Raw genomic sequence first — 13,065 nt, 5'->3', positions numbered from 1 at the left:
ATTTAATCCACATTTTATTATTTTCTTCGTTTGATTTGGTAAGTTATTCTTATAATTTCTTAGATTGTATTAATGTTTGATCTGGACGACCCTGGGGGCTACGGCCCCCAGGTGTCGAATGAAATTACTATTGATTTTAATTCTGGAATAGATACTGAGGGATCCGTACTAGATTCCGATTGCTCTAACCAAACTAGAACTAACTCCAAAAGAAAAAGATCACATGCTAGTAAGATCTGCAAGCATTGCAACAAGAAAAAAAGAAAACATCTTAAATCTGCTATTGATAGTTGTGAATCAGACTGTAGATGTGATTTAGCCCCTCCTGCAACCATTGATACCCCAATGCAGCCAAATTCTCAATCGATAATTAATGCAAATTCAGCGTCTCAATCTTCTACTGACAACAAAAAGCGGACACAGCAGTCTATAGGTAGAATTCTTTACCAGTCGTCAGATGCCTCGCCTTTTATAGTCCATGTTCAAAAAATACAACAAAATCCAAACGATAACTCCTCTATCCACCCAATTTCATTTGGGCAGTTTTTAAAAAAAAATTCATTTAAAAATATTGTAAATGGTAGCCTGAAGCGCATTGGTCGAAACAGAATTTTACTTGCGTTTAGCCATTTTGAAGATGCTAATGCCTTCCTACATCATCCTGCAGTAATTAAGAACAATTTTAAAACTTTCATTCCGACTAATAATGTAACACGTATGGGTGTAGTAAGAGGAATTCCAACGGACTGGACAGAAGAAGAGATTTTAAAAAATATAAATGTTCCATTTGGATGTGGACCTATTCTTAAAGTAAGAAGATTAAATAAAAAACAAATTAATAATGGTAACACTAATTTTATTCCAATTGAAACAGTAGTGCTCACCTTCGATGGCCAAGTCTTACCAAAACGTGTATATTTATGTTATAATTCTTTACCTGTTGATCTGTACATATACCCAACTATTCAGTGTTTTCAATGCTGTCGATATGGTCACATTAAATCACAATGTAGGTCTTCTCCCCGTTGTTTTAAATGTGGTAATGGCCACTCAGGGGACAGTTGTAATATTGAAGAGGAAAATGTCATATGTTGCCTTTGTTCTGGATCACATTTCGCCACTAGCCGCAAATGCCCTGAATTTTTTAGACAAAAATCCATCAAAGAATCTATGGCCAAAAGTTGTCTATCATATGCAGAAGCCCTGAAATTACATCCTCCTGTTGGTAGATCATATTCAGATGTTCTGTCCACTCCAATATCTCCTCCTATATCACATATTAAAGTTTCAAATCCAAAGTCTGAAAATGTCAATAAATCTTACAAAAAAACAGTTTTTCTCAAACCTAAAACACCAGTGCAGCTTAGTAAAGGTTTTGACAAAATAGCTCATGCAAAATTAACCAATGAATATGATATTCCACTACCAACAGTTGGAACAGGATATGATCACCACTCACTTCAAAACTTGTCAACTCGTGATTTAATTCTCACTCTTATGAATTTTCTTCTTCAATCTTCACAAGTAATTTCTGAACATTCTTTACCGTCCAACACTGCCACTCTTCTTACAGATAAATCTGTAACTAACAACAATAATGGATCAGTCACAAATAATTCAGTGGAACTGTCGCAGCATTAGCTCTAAGAAATGTGACATTATCTATTTAGCAAATAAATATCAACCTTTTTTAATTTCTTTACAAGAAACTTGGCTACGTCCAGGTTTTAATTTTAGAATTCCCAAATACTCTTGTATTCGTGAAGATAGGTCAGATGGATATGGAGGTGTAGCACTTCTCATTAAAAATAATATTAGTTTTTCTCAGTTTACTATTCCAAATCATAGTTCTGATTTTTCTATTATTGCCATTACCATTAACAACATATGTTACGTTTCCCTATATATTCCACACCCCACTTCTAGTGTGTATAATGAAATAGAATCAATTTTTTCTATATTTCCCAATCCGATCTTAATCATGGGAGATTTCAATGCTCAACATGTAGCATGGGGCAGCTCCATTAGTAATCATTATGGCTCTCGACTGTTGGATATGGTCGATAAGTATAAATGGTGTATTTTAAATACTGGTAAGGCAACTCGTCGCACACAACCCCATGAAGAAATCAGTGCCCCTGATCTTTCAATCTGTACCCCTAATCTAGCTTCTATCGTTTCCTGGAATACTTTATCTTCTAGTTATGGTAGCGATCATTTTCCAATAGTGATAAATTTTCCTATAGCAACATCGTCCCGTACTAAATGTCGCTCCCCGAGAATGAAATTTAAACTTGAAAATGCTAATTGGTTTTCGTTTAAAGAAGAAGTTGAAAAGGTTATTCCTAACCTCCCGATAATCACGAAAAACAACCATGAAGTTTGCGCAGAAGCATTTGCTTTGTCTTTGATACAAGCCGCAGAAAAGGTGTTCCCAGTAAAAAAACACAATCATAATAAAATGATACCATCTCCGCCTTGGTGGGATAATGAGTGTTCATTAGCTATTAAAAAAAGAAAGCTAACAGAAAAAATTTATAAAGAAAATTCTACTTCTGAAAACTTTGATTTATTATCTCGTGTAATGACTGAAACAAAAAAGCTTCTTAAAGTAAAGAAATGGGAAGGGTGGAAGACCTTTTGTGCGTCTCTATCTCCTGACGTATCACCCTCTGTAGTTTGGCAAAATATTCGCCGGTTTCGATCAGCTTTTAAGGAACCTGGTGCAACTTTTCTTCCTAATGATATAGCAGACAACTTCTTAGATAATATTGCCCCTCCGCTAGTATCGAATTTCTTTATCTCTCATACTCTTTCCCCAGTAATTAATACCAACAGCTTAACTAGTCTTGATTCTCCTTTTAGCCTTTCAGAGCTGAAAGGAGTTTTAGCATACGTTAAAGATTCTGCCCCTGGCACTGATGGTATACCCTATTCGTTTTTCTCTCACTTAAGTGATTCTAGCCTTCTTTACTTTTTAAGTTTGATAAATTCCATTATGATTTCTGGCAATATCCCCACTTCGTGGAAATTACAAGAAGTAATCTCTATTTTAAAACCGAATAAGCCTCCTTCTGATGCGAACTCGTATAGACCAATAGCCCTCGCATCTGTTCTGGCAAAATTAACAGAACATCTAATAAAAAATCGGTTAGAATGGTTTCTTGAATCTAATGATATTCTTGCTCCGAACCAATACGGCTTTAGGAAAGGTCGGAGCACTATGGATAATCTTGGAATATTTACAACTGATATTAGATTATCCTTTAGTAATAATGAATCAACACTTGCAGCATTTTTAGATATACATGCTGCTTACGATAACGTCGATCTTCACATATTAAAGCTAAAACTCCTTAAGCTCAATGTTCCCTTTTTGATTACTAATTTTATTATTAATTACTTGTCTGGTAGAGTAATAACTATGGATACGGGCGATTCAAACCATAAATCTAGAACTTTATGGAAGGGCTTACCCCAGGGATGTGTTATTAGCCCTACTTTGTATAACATTTACACACATGACCTAGATAAAGCAATTCAAATACCTAATGGTGATTCTAATAACGTGTCTATATTACAATATGCAGATGATCTAGTTTTATACGTTTCAGGGCGATCTGTTTTAGAATTAAGTGACTTTTTAAGTCGAGCACTGTCCAAACTTAAATTTTGGCTTGACTCCAACGCTCTTAATCTTTCTGTTTCAAAAAGTTGCATTGTGTTATTTTCTAGAATGCGGCTTCCTCCTCCTGTTTCCGTATATTTTGATAATGAACTTATTCCATCTCAAAATGAAATAAAATTTTTAGGAGTTATTCTAGACGCCAAATTATCAGGTTTATCACATTGTTATTACGTTATAGCTAGATGCGAACGAGTTTTGAATATTATGAGATGTTTAACTGGAGTCTGGTGGGGTGGACATCCATATAATCTAAAGCTCCTATACAACGCTCTCATACGAAGTATTTTAGATTATGGTACTTACTTTCTTGAACCATGTAATGCAGTCGGACTAAATAAGCTTGATGGCATACAATCAAAAGCTCTCCGTTTAATAACCGGTGCAATGAAATCTAGTCCTATCAATGCTTTACAAGTTGAGTGTGTTGACCCTCCTCTGCGACTCCGTCGTCAATATCTTTGTGACAAGTTTCTGTTCCGTGCTCTACAATTTACCAAGCATCCCCTTCACACCAAATTATCTACTTTATCACATTTAGTTTCATCTTCCCCCTACTGGAGGCACAAGTCTCTACCTTGTTTAGTCGTGAGTTTTCGTAAATTTTCCTCTTTGCTTGCCCCCACTCACATGTCTCATCGTCTCTCTATTTTTTCTGCTGAATATGAAGCATTAACTCTTGTTCCTAAAATTCATTTTACCTTAGATATATCTCGATCCATTTTTTCTGCCAATATCGATTTTAATATCATCTTAGATAGAGAGTGGTCAGATCGACATTACATTTATAGCGATGCATCTAAAAATTCTTCCTCTGGTCTCGTTGGTGTTGGAGTTTATCATCAACAATCAAAAATTGTCCAAAAAATTAAACTTCCACCAGAAAGCTCTGTTTTTACTGGGGAATGCTACGGATTATTTAAAGCTATAGAATATGTTAATTTGATGAAATTACATAAATCTGTTATTTTTTCTGATTCCAAAAGTGCGCTTCAGGCACTCCAGAAATTTCCTTTCAAATCTTGCGCCAATTACCCTGTTATTGTAGATTGTAGAAAATTACTGTGGGAATGTAATTTAAAAGGTTTCGATGTAATTTTTGCCTGGATTCCTAGTCACGTGGGTATTTCTGGCAATGAATTTGCTGATAAACTTGCCAATGATGCTGTGGATTGTGGAGATATTTATCCATACAAAATCTTCATAAATGATCTTTTGTGTCTTCCGAATTCAGACCTGCGCGAATCTTGGGGACAAACATGGGCTATTTCTAGTCAATATAAAGGAAAGAATTATGCCCAAATACAATCTGTCATTCCTACCAAGCCTTTGTTTTACAATTTTAGATTTAGTAAGATCACGACTACTATCATAATCCGGATGAGACTGGGTCATGCTTGCACTCCATCTCATTTGACTAGATTGGGTATAGTCAATAACAATATGTGTGATTGCGGCGCTGATGTTGGCAATTTAAATCATATTTTTTTTGCGTGCTCCTTAAATGACTGTTCCTCATTTATTGATTTATTAACATCCCTTGGTATTCCACTCCCGACTTCTATTAATACTTTGCTGTGTACTATGAACTATGATATTTATTTATGTATTTCAAATTTTATCCTGAAACATAATATCAAATTGTAATTATGTATATAAATACCTACCTGATCCATTCTTTTTAATTATCCGTTTTTTCCTTTTTCTCCTGTTTCCCTACCTTTACCCTTGTATGTGGCTAAATGCACAAACAGTGCAAGCTAAAAAAGAAAAAAAAAAAAAAAACTTATTTTTATAAAAAATTATAATATGGAGTGAAATGAAATGAAGATGATTAATTTGAGATATTGATCAACTGGGATGAAATTAAATGAAATGAGATGAGATGATATGGGATGGAATATAATCTCAGTAAAATGGTGGTCATTTACTAAATCTTTTTCAATTGACTTTTTGGAGGATCCCAAGAAGTTGCGTCCAGCGGCTTTGTTTGATTTTCCCACATTTGTGCACTTTCACAAATATTAAACAGTTAATAAACTTCCGTTATTACACATTTAAACCTGGAGAAACACTAAATAGACAAAATAAAACAATTCACAAAACTTCTGTCCCCGCGTTCCCGCCAAAAAGTCTGTTTCGATATCATTTTACTTCGCTTGTGTAGGTAATACACAACATTTAATCTTTGTTTTAAGGCATGCGCTTGAATTCCAAATATTAAGTGTGTTATCTAGGGCTTGAATTAAATTCTGAATATGAGACTTTCTTGGCCTAAAAGATAAGCCGTTTGGCGCATACGTGTTAAGCAACGCACCGGTGTTCGAATCTCAGGCGGGTACCAATTTTTCTAATGAAATACGTGCTCAACCATTGTTCACGATTGACTTCGACGGTGAAGCAATAACATCGTGTAATAAAAATTAAGCCCGCAAAATTATAATTTGCGTAATCACTGGTGGTAGGACCTCTTGGGAGTCCGCACGGGTAGGTACCACCATCCTGCCTATTTCTGCTGCATTAATGCGTTTCGGTTTGAAGGGTAGGGCAGCTGTTGTAAGTATACTTGAGACCTTAGAACTTATATCTCAAGGTGGGTGGCGCATTTACTCACCGACTGATGGCAGCCGCCGGCTCGCTGAGTCGGCTGTTGCCGAACGTCGGGGGTCCCGACATGGTGGTGCGCCGCCTCTACACGGGGGTAGTGCGGTCAATGGCACTGTACGGGGCTCCCATATGGTGCCACGCCCTGACCCGTGACAACGTCGCAGCGTTGCGACGTCCGCAGCGCGCGATTGCGGTCAGGGCGGTTCGTGGGTACCGCACCGTCTCGTTCGAGGCGGCGTGCGTGCTCGCCGGGACGCCTCCCTGGGACCTGGAAGCGGAGGCGCTCGCTGCGGATTACGCGTGGCGATGTGATCTCCGCTCCAGGGGGGAGCCGCGTCCCGGCGCGGCGGAAGTTCGAGCGCGGAAGCTTCAATCTCGGCGTGCCGTGCTCGAGGCGTGGTCTCGCCGCCTGGCGGACCCCGCCTACGGGCGTCGGACCGTCGAGGCGATCCGCCCGGTCCTCTCGGACTGGGTGAATCGCGACCGAGGACGTCTCACCTTTCGAGCGACGCAGGTGCTCACGGGACAAGGCTGTTTCGGTCGCTACCTGCACCTCGTCGCCCGGAGGGAGCCGACGCCGAAGTGCCACCATTGCAGTGGCTGCAACGAGGACACGGCGGAGCACACGCTCGCGTACTGCCCCGCTTTCGCGGAGCAGCGCCGCGTCCTCGTTGCAAAAATAGGACCGGACTTGTCGCTTCCGACCGTCGTGGCTGCGATGCTCGGCAGCGATGAGTCCTTGCAGGCGATGCTCGACTTCTGCGAGTCCACCATCTCGCAGAAGGAGGCGGCGGAACGGGAGAGGAACAACTCTTCCTCCCTCTCGGCGCCGTGCCGCCGCCGTCGAGCCAGGGGTCGGAGGAGGGCGTTTGTCCAGCTCCGACCCTTATGAGGAGGCAGTCTCCTCCCGGTGATGGTCCCGGGGCGACCTAAGGGGGTTGAGACTGCGCCGCACGCTACCGTCACTCTAGCGCGCTGGCACCAGGAGGACGGGACGACGCGTCGGCGGCTGCGGACTGCGAAGCGGTCCGCATTTTCGTCGTCGCTGTCGTCGCCGAACATACTGTGGAAGAGCAACCCGGTCGGCGGTGTATCGCGTTCTGACCCGGCAGGCTGGTTCTGGCCCAGCGGGGTATCCCGGAACACCAGCGGCATCGCCCGGGCGGCCTGGTAGGGCCGCCGTACCGCGGAGACTGACGTCGTTGGTCGTCGACTATCGCCTCGACGACCCGTCGGTCGGGCGTCCTCGGGGTGGCGCCGCGTGTCTGGTTGTAGTGTTGACCGCGGGAACCCTCCTACTCTGACCCCAGACGGAGATCGGACGCCGGGTGTAAGAGTGTAGGGGAGTCGTTTAGTGGGTGGGCCCTAAATTCCTTGGGCCCGCGGTCTGCTCTCAACACCTGCAGATCGTTGAGTCTCACATACCCCGCGCGCCCCCTAGGCGCGGGAACCTCGTAGGAGGTTCGGCCATCGGCCCGAAAAAAAAAAAAAAAAACAGGGTGGCGCATTTACGTTGTAGATGTCTATCGGCTCCTGTAACCACTTAACACCTGTGGGCTGTCAGCTCGTCCACCCATCTAAACAATAAATTAAAAAAATCATAGCACAACAATATCGCACGCAATTGTTATGGACACATTCACACTGTACTGTACTTTAAATTATTGGCCAAGTATAGGCTGCTACACTATATGGCACCATAGTATAGCGTAGTCTGAAAGCAGCTTAAAAGTGCACAAATGTGGGAAAATGAAATAAAGCCGCTGAACGTAACTTCTCGGGATCTTCCAAAAAGTCCATTGAAAAAGTTTCAGTAAATGACCATTTTACTGAGATTATATTTCATCCCATATCATCTCATCTCACTCATTTCATTTAATTTCATGCCATGTTTCAAATTAATCAACTTCATTTCACTTCATAAAATCATTTTTCATAAAAACAGATATATATATAAAAAATATGTGTGTGTGCAAGTCACACACGGCAGAACTGAAACTTATACAAATTTTAAAATATAAAAATAATCGCAAGGGTCAACCACTCCGCAGTACAACGGAGCAACCGCAACCCGGGAGAGCCGCCGCATGGTCACGGTATCCCGACGCTAATTAAGTATGTTTTAACAAGAATTTTACGACGAGAACGTCTATCAACTGTGTAACATCTCGTCACCGCGATTCAGGAATTGTTGTGCAGTGCCATCTGTTGATAACAAACTAAATAGAAATAAAATAAACATGTCGCGTAACGAAAGAAATTAAGATGGCGCGTAGCCGAAAAACGTTACATACGTTTTTTCCTCCCTACGTCGTTAAAGAAGTTTCACTTCAAAAACTTGGCTGTATGGTACGATACACTTGCCTTTCCAGTTGGAAAAATAAAACTACTACTATTACTGTATTCTGTACCTACCGTAAGAACTTTTTGGCGGGAACGCGAGGTGTCAAGTTGTGCGATTTGTTTTATTTTGTCTATTTAATGTTTCTTCAGGTTTAAATGTGTAATAGCGGTGGTTTATTAACTGCTTAGTATCTGTGAAAGTGCACAAATGTGGGAAAATGAAACAAATGGAATAATTGAAACAAACAAAACAAAAAAATGACCACTATTTTACTGAGATTACATTTCATACCATATCATCTAATCTCATTTCATTTAATTTCATCCCAGTTGATTAATGTCTCAAATTAATCATCTTTATTTCATCTCATTTCATTTCACTCCATATTACCATCATTCTTCATAAAAATAAGAATATATAAATTAAAATAAGACATGACTTAAAGGTCTCAAAAACCAGGTCATAAAATCCCTTAAAAAAAATATGACATGATAAGAAACGCTTTTGGCTCGATTAAATTAAGTGTATAATCTATGCTTTTGGCGAATGTGATACTTATTGTATGCTTATTGTACCTACGCATAGATTATACACTTAATATATTTGAGATAGATGCGCAACTCTCATTTTTATTTTTGCTTTAGTTAGAGCCCGGGACAGTAGGCGTCGCTGCTGTCGATTATTAGTCTCCCTACCCCCCACCAGGTGGCTTTTTTAGTAATTTTAATATTTTTTATAATTAACTCTCTTTATGAAAAAATCTTATCGTTTAGAATCGCTGAAATTCCCGGTAGTACTTATGAAATATTAAAGAACGTTTGATTGTGTTCAGCATTCTAATCGATAAGACCTTTTCATACAGAGAGAAAACAGTTTTTTTAAATAAAAAGCTGTAATTCTCTGTAAGCTATTTAATTTCCCTATATTACAAACAATTTACTGTTAAAAGATAGTATGAACGTACAATTGTATAAAATTTCGAATAACAATAACTCCTCTAGATTAATCCTACTAGAGTACTTAATTAACATTAAGTCTAGATAATCAAATCATTCAATGTCACTTAAGTCATTTGTGCGAAATATAAACATGTCAGCTTTCCATTACAAACATAGTAGACAATTTGAATTAAATTTAATAAATTTGTTTCTTAACTATAGCAGTTCTTGCTTAAAGTTGATCGTGACAGATCATGACCTTGTATGAAAATATTACATCTATAAACACTACCTATGCTTCGTCATACAATAATTGTCATTTATACTAGCATTGTAGAGATAATACACACACTAAAGTGAATACTAAATTATTCTTAGCATTCTTATAAACATTTAGAAATTTAAGAAACGATTAACCCACAATCATGTTCATAACATGTGACATTTTGTTCTGCACAAACGTTTTATTACATGATTTGAAAAACAAAAAATGTTTAAAAAATGTAATGATGATTTAAAGTACTCTTAAATATTGATAGTTTGTACTTAATGACGCTTATAGTAATCTTAGACATGATTACATTAGTTATACTTTTATTCCCTATCTAAATTATTTCTATTCTGACGTTTCTGATGCTTTAGCTTTGGTAATACTAGATGAAACAAACAGCAGATTGAAAGAAAATCATCTTAAAGTTAATTACATTCATTACAAACCATTAGTTTACATTTTGTTACAAAAGAAACTGGTGTTCGTTACATGCAAATGAATTATAAACATACACATGCAAACATAAAATGTAAATTTATCTTTTAATCCAAATTAAATGTACACTAATATTACATCTAAATAATAGAAAGGGTTTCGAAAATTTTTATTGCACTCAACAGCAGACGAGCACGCAACCCGGCCCATGATAAGTGGTCACCAGTGCTTATAAACTTCAGCAGTGCCATAGGGGTTGCTGTCTATCACTTAAGTTTTAATAAATTATTAATATACTCAGTCACAAGCATATTGATTTCACATAATGAAAATGTAAGAAACATAATCATGTTTGGGCATTTTCATTTATATCTGCTCATACAGAAAACACAACTTAGCAAATATATTCCACAGTTAATCTAAATAATTGCAAATAATGCTTTTAAAGACCGTTGACTTTTGATCATTAATTAAAATCATCTTCTCGTAGAATTTACAAAAGGTTATTTACAAAAATTTATATCAGTATTTTCATATATTACTAACTTACTAATTACAACTATTCAAACGTAATACTATAACTATAAGAACTAAACAACCTATTTTAAAACAAAATTGGCATCAATTTAGTTCTTATGAACTATTTCAATTATTAATTTATCAATTATAAACATATTTAAAAAAAATTAAGATCCCTTGAGAGTTCACGTTCCTTGCTGAATCAGTTTCTCTTCTGAAACGGAGAAACAAAGTATCTTATGTAACAAATATTGAAAAAATACGACCATGAAAAATTTAGTGTTAATGTAATCTTACTTACAAATTAATATATTACATAACACGTTCTGGTTCAAATATAGTGCATCAATCTTTTCATGTTTCAGACATTTTAGTGCTCCTTATAATTTTTCCATAAAATTTTGTCATTATCAAACCTTTGTCTACAAAAATAAAAACATTATTTTATATTGGGTAGAAGGATGAACGTGGTCACAGGCCACTTGGTGTAACTTAGTTATCAAACACCAGGAAACAAAACGTGAATGCCATCATCTAACTTTGGATGTGAGATCAATTGTGCTGTATTTTATTTAAACAGGAAAGCATGACTGATTGATCATTCCAAAAAACTAGTTCGGGCCCACTTGACAATAAGCATACAATACGCTGAGTTGCAAAACATAAATACTTCCACCCACTCGAGACAATTTTATTATCTGAGGTGTGTGTGTGATAGTACGAGACTTAATACAGACTGTTTTGATCAAAACTTAACATATATGATAGCTAGGCAGCAGAAATAGGAAGGACCATTAGTTGGTGCTAATTCATTTAATTATATTATGAATAATAATTCTGTTAGCAAATAATATACCGGGAAAATAGTGTAAACTCACCGTTATCAAGGCATCTGAAATAGCATTTCATTTTCGATATTCGAGGCATGCTGATTTTTAATAATAAACATTCTGTAAGAAATGAAAATAGTTACACAGGCTTACAAAACGCTAACGAAGAAAAAAGTATTGGAGCCAAGTTATGTCTAAAGAGAATTCAAAACAGAGTTTCTCAATGTCTAATCGTCTAATATTCTCATAAAGCTAAAAGTTGCTCTAAATTAATACTACAACGTAAAATAACTCACACCAAGACCAAAAAAAAACGATTTAAAAAATTAAATCGTTACGACATTTTGAAAACTTTTTTTTTTTTTTAGATTGTTTTACGGCCCTGGAATTTTGAAAACTTCAAAGCAGTGTTTCCACTTACGTTTTTTTTAACACATTTTACCCTAGTTTCTTTTGAATTTACCCTAAAATTTCCTAGACAACTTTCATAAATCCTTTATATAGAAAGCGTAAATAAAATACAGAAAATAAACCACAGCATATTATTTAATGTAGGTATATATAATATAAACGCCCCCAGAAGATCATAGATCTATAGGATTAGAATTTTCAAGGAAGTCGACGCATTGCTTTTATATTCTTTTGCTGCACAACCTAACACTGTTCGGTTCTAAAATTGAGCAATTGTTTGCTGGCAAAGTTGGGAACTTTCTATGAAGCAAGCCGTTCAGGGTTTCATTAGAAAGCCTGTTTCTTTTGTCAGTTTTTAAATTTGAGAACACTGAATAATCTTTCCACCTCAGTCTTTGAAGAAGGAACTGCTAGCAAAAGTGAAATGACAATTACAAGGTTTTCGTAAATGAAATTACTATGATAATCTTTCATGGTACATGAAGTACCTGTATATTACAATACAAGTAAGTTCTGGTGACATCAACGAAAATAGGTAAATAAAAATTTGGCGGATTATACTTATTGGGATTCTGGGGAATCCCTAAGAAAAAGCAGTGGCTTAATCTATGATTTACTTTACTAGAGGGTTACTGTTGAATCAAACCTTTATAGTTTTTATACACAACTCTGTTTTATTCTTTTACTTGTCAACTCGACTTAATGTCATTCTCTCTCCATAAAATAAAATGTTCATTGTTTTACTTTAATTATCGTTTATTTTAAAATTCACAACAGTTACTAGTATAGGCTTTGCTTTTTACCCCGAAATATCCTAAATCCTGGTATTTTTTAAATTGTCTTTATCATCCAAAATATCAGCTATTTTTCCCTAAAAAAGGGAGAATTCCCTAAAAATGGAAGCACTGCTTCAAAGTACGCTACATTTTTTATTGAGTCAGAACTCATATCTGCCATCTAGTGAGTTTATTAGATCATTAATGCCTAAAAGTTACAAAAATGACGTCGCCACAGGAGTAAGATGA

The 13,065-nt window shown here is 37.2% G+C and overlaps 1 long non-coding RNA gene across 1 annotated transcript; it reads right to left on the bottom strand.

Annotated features, from left to right (window-relative positions):
• Positions 1-9,532: 9,532 nt before the first annotated feature.
• Positions 9,533-11,603, bottom strand: LOC149502948 (uncharacterized). The gene is made up of 2 exons (XR_016323084.1): positions 11,101-11,603; positions 9,533-11,013 (listed from the first exon to the last, which is right to left on the bottom strand). It is a non-coding gene; the product is annotated as an uncharacterized LOC149502948 (long non-coding RNA).
• Between the last annotated feature and the right edge of the window lie 1,462 nt (positions 11,604-13,065).

Source organism: Bombyx mandarina, chromosome 05 (assembly GCF_030267445.1).
Source record: "Bombyx mandarina strain Sakado chromosome 05, ASM3026744v2".
NCBI classification, from domain to species: Eukaryota; Metazoa; Arthropoda; class Insecta; order Lepidoptera; family Bombycidae; genus Bombyx; species Bombyx mandarina.
The sequence above is the reverse complement of the archived record's forward strand: the minus strand, read 5'-3'. Positions and strand labels throughout refer to the sequence as shown.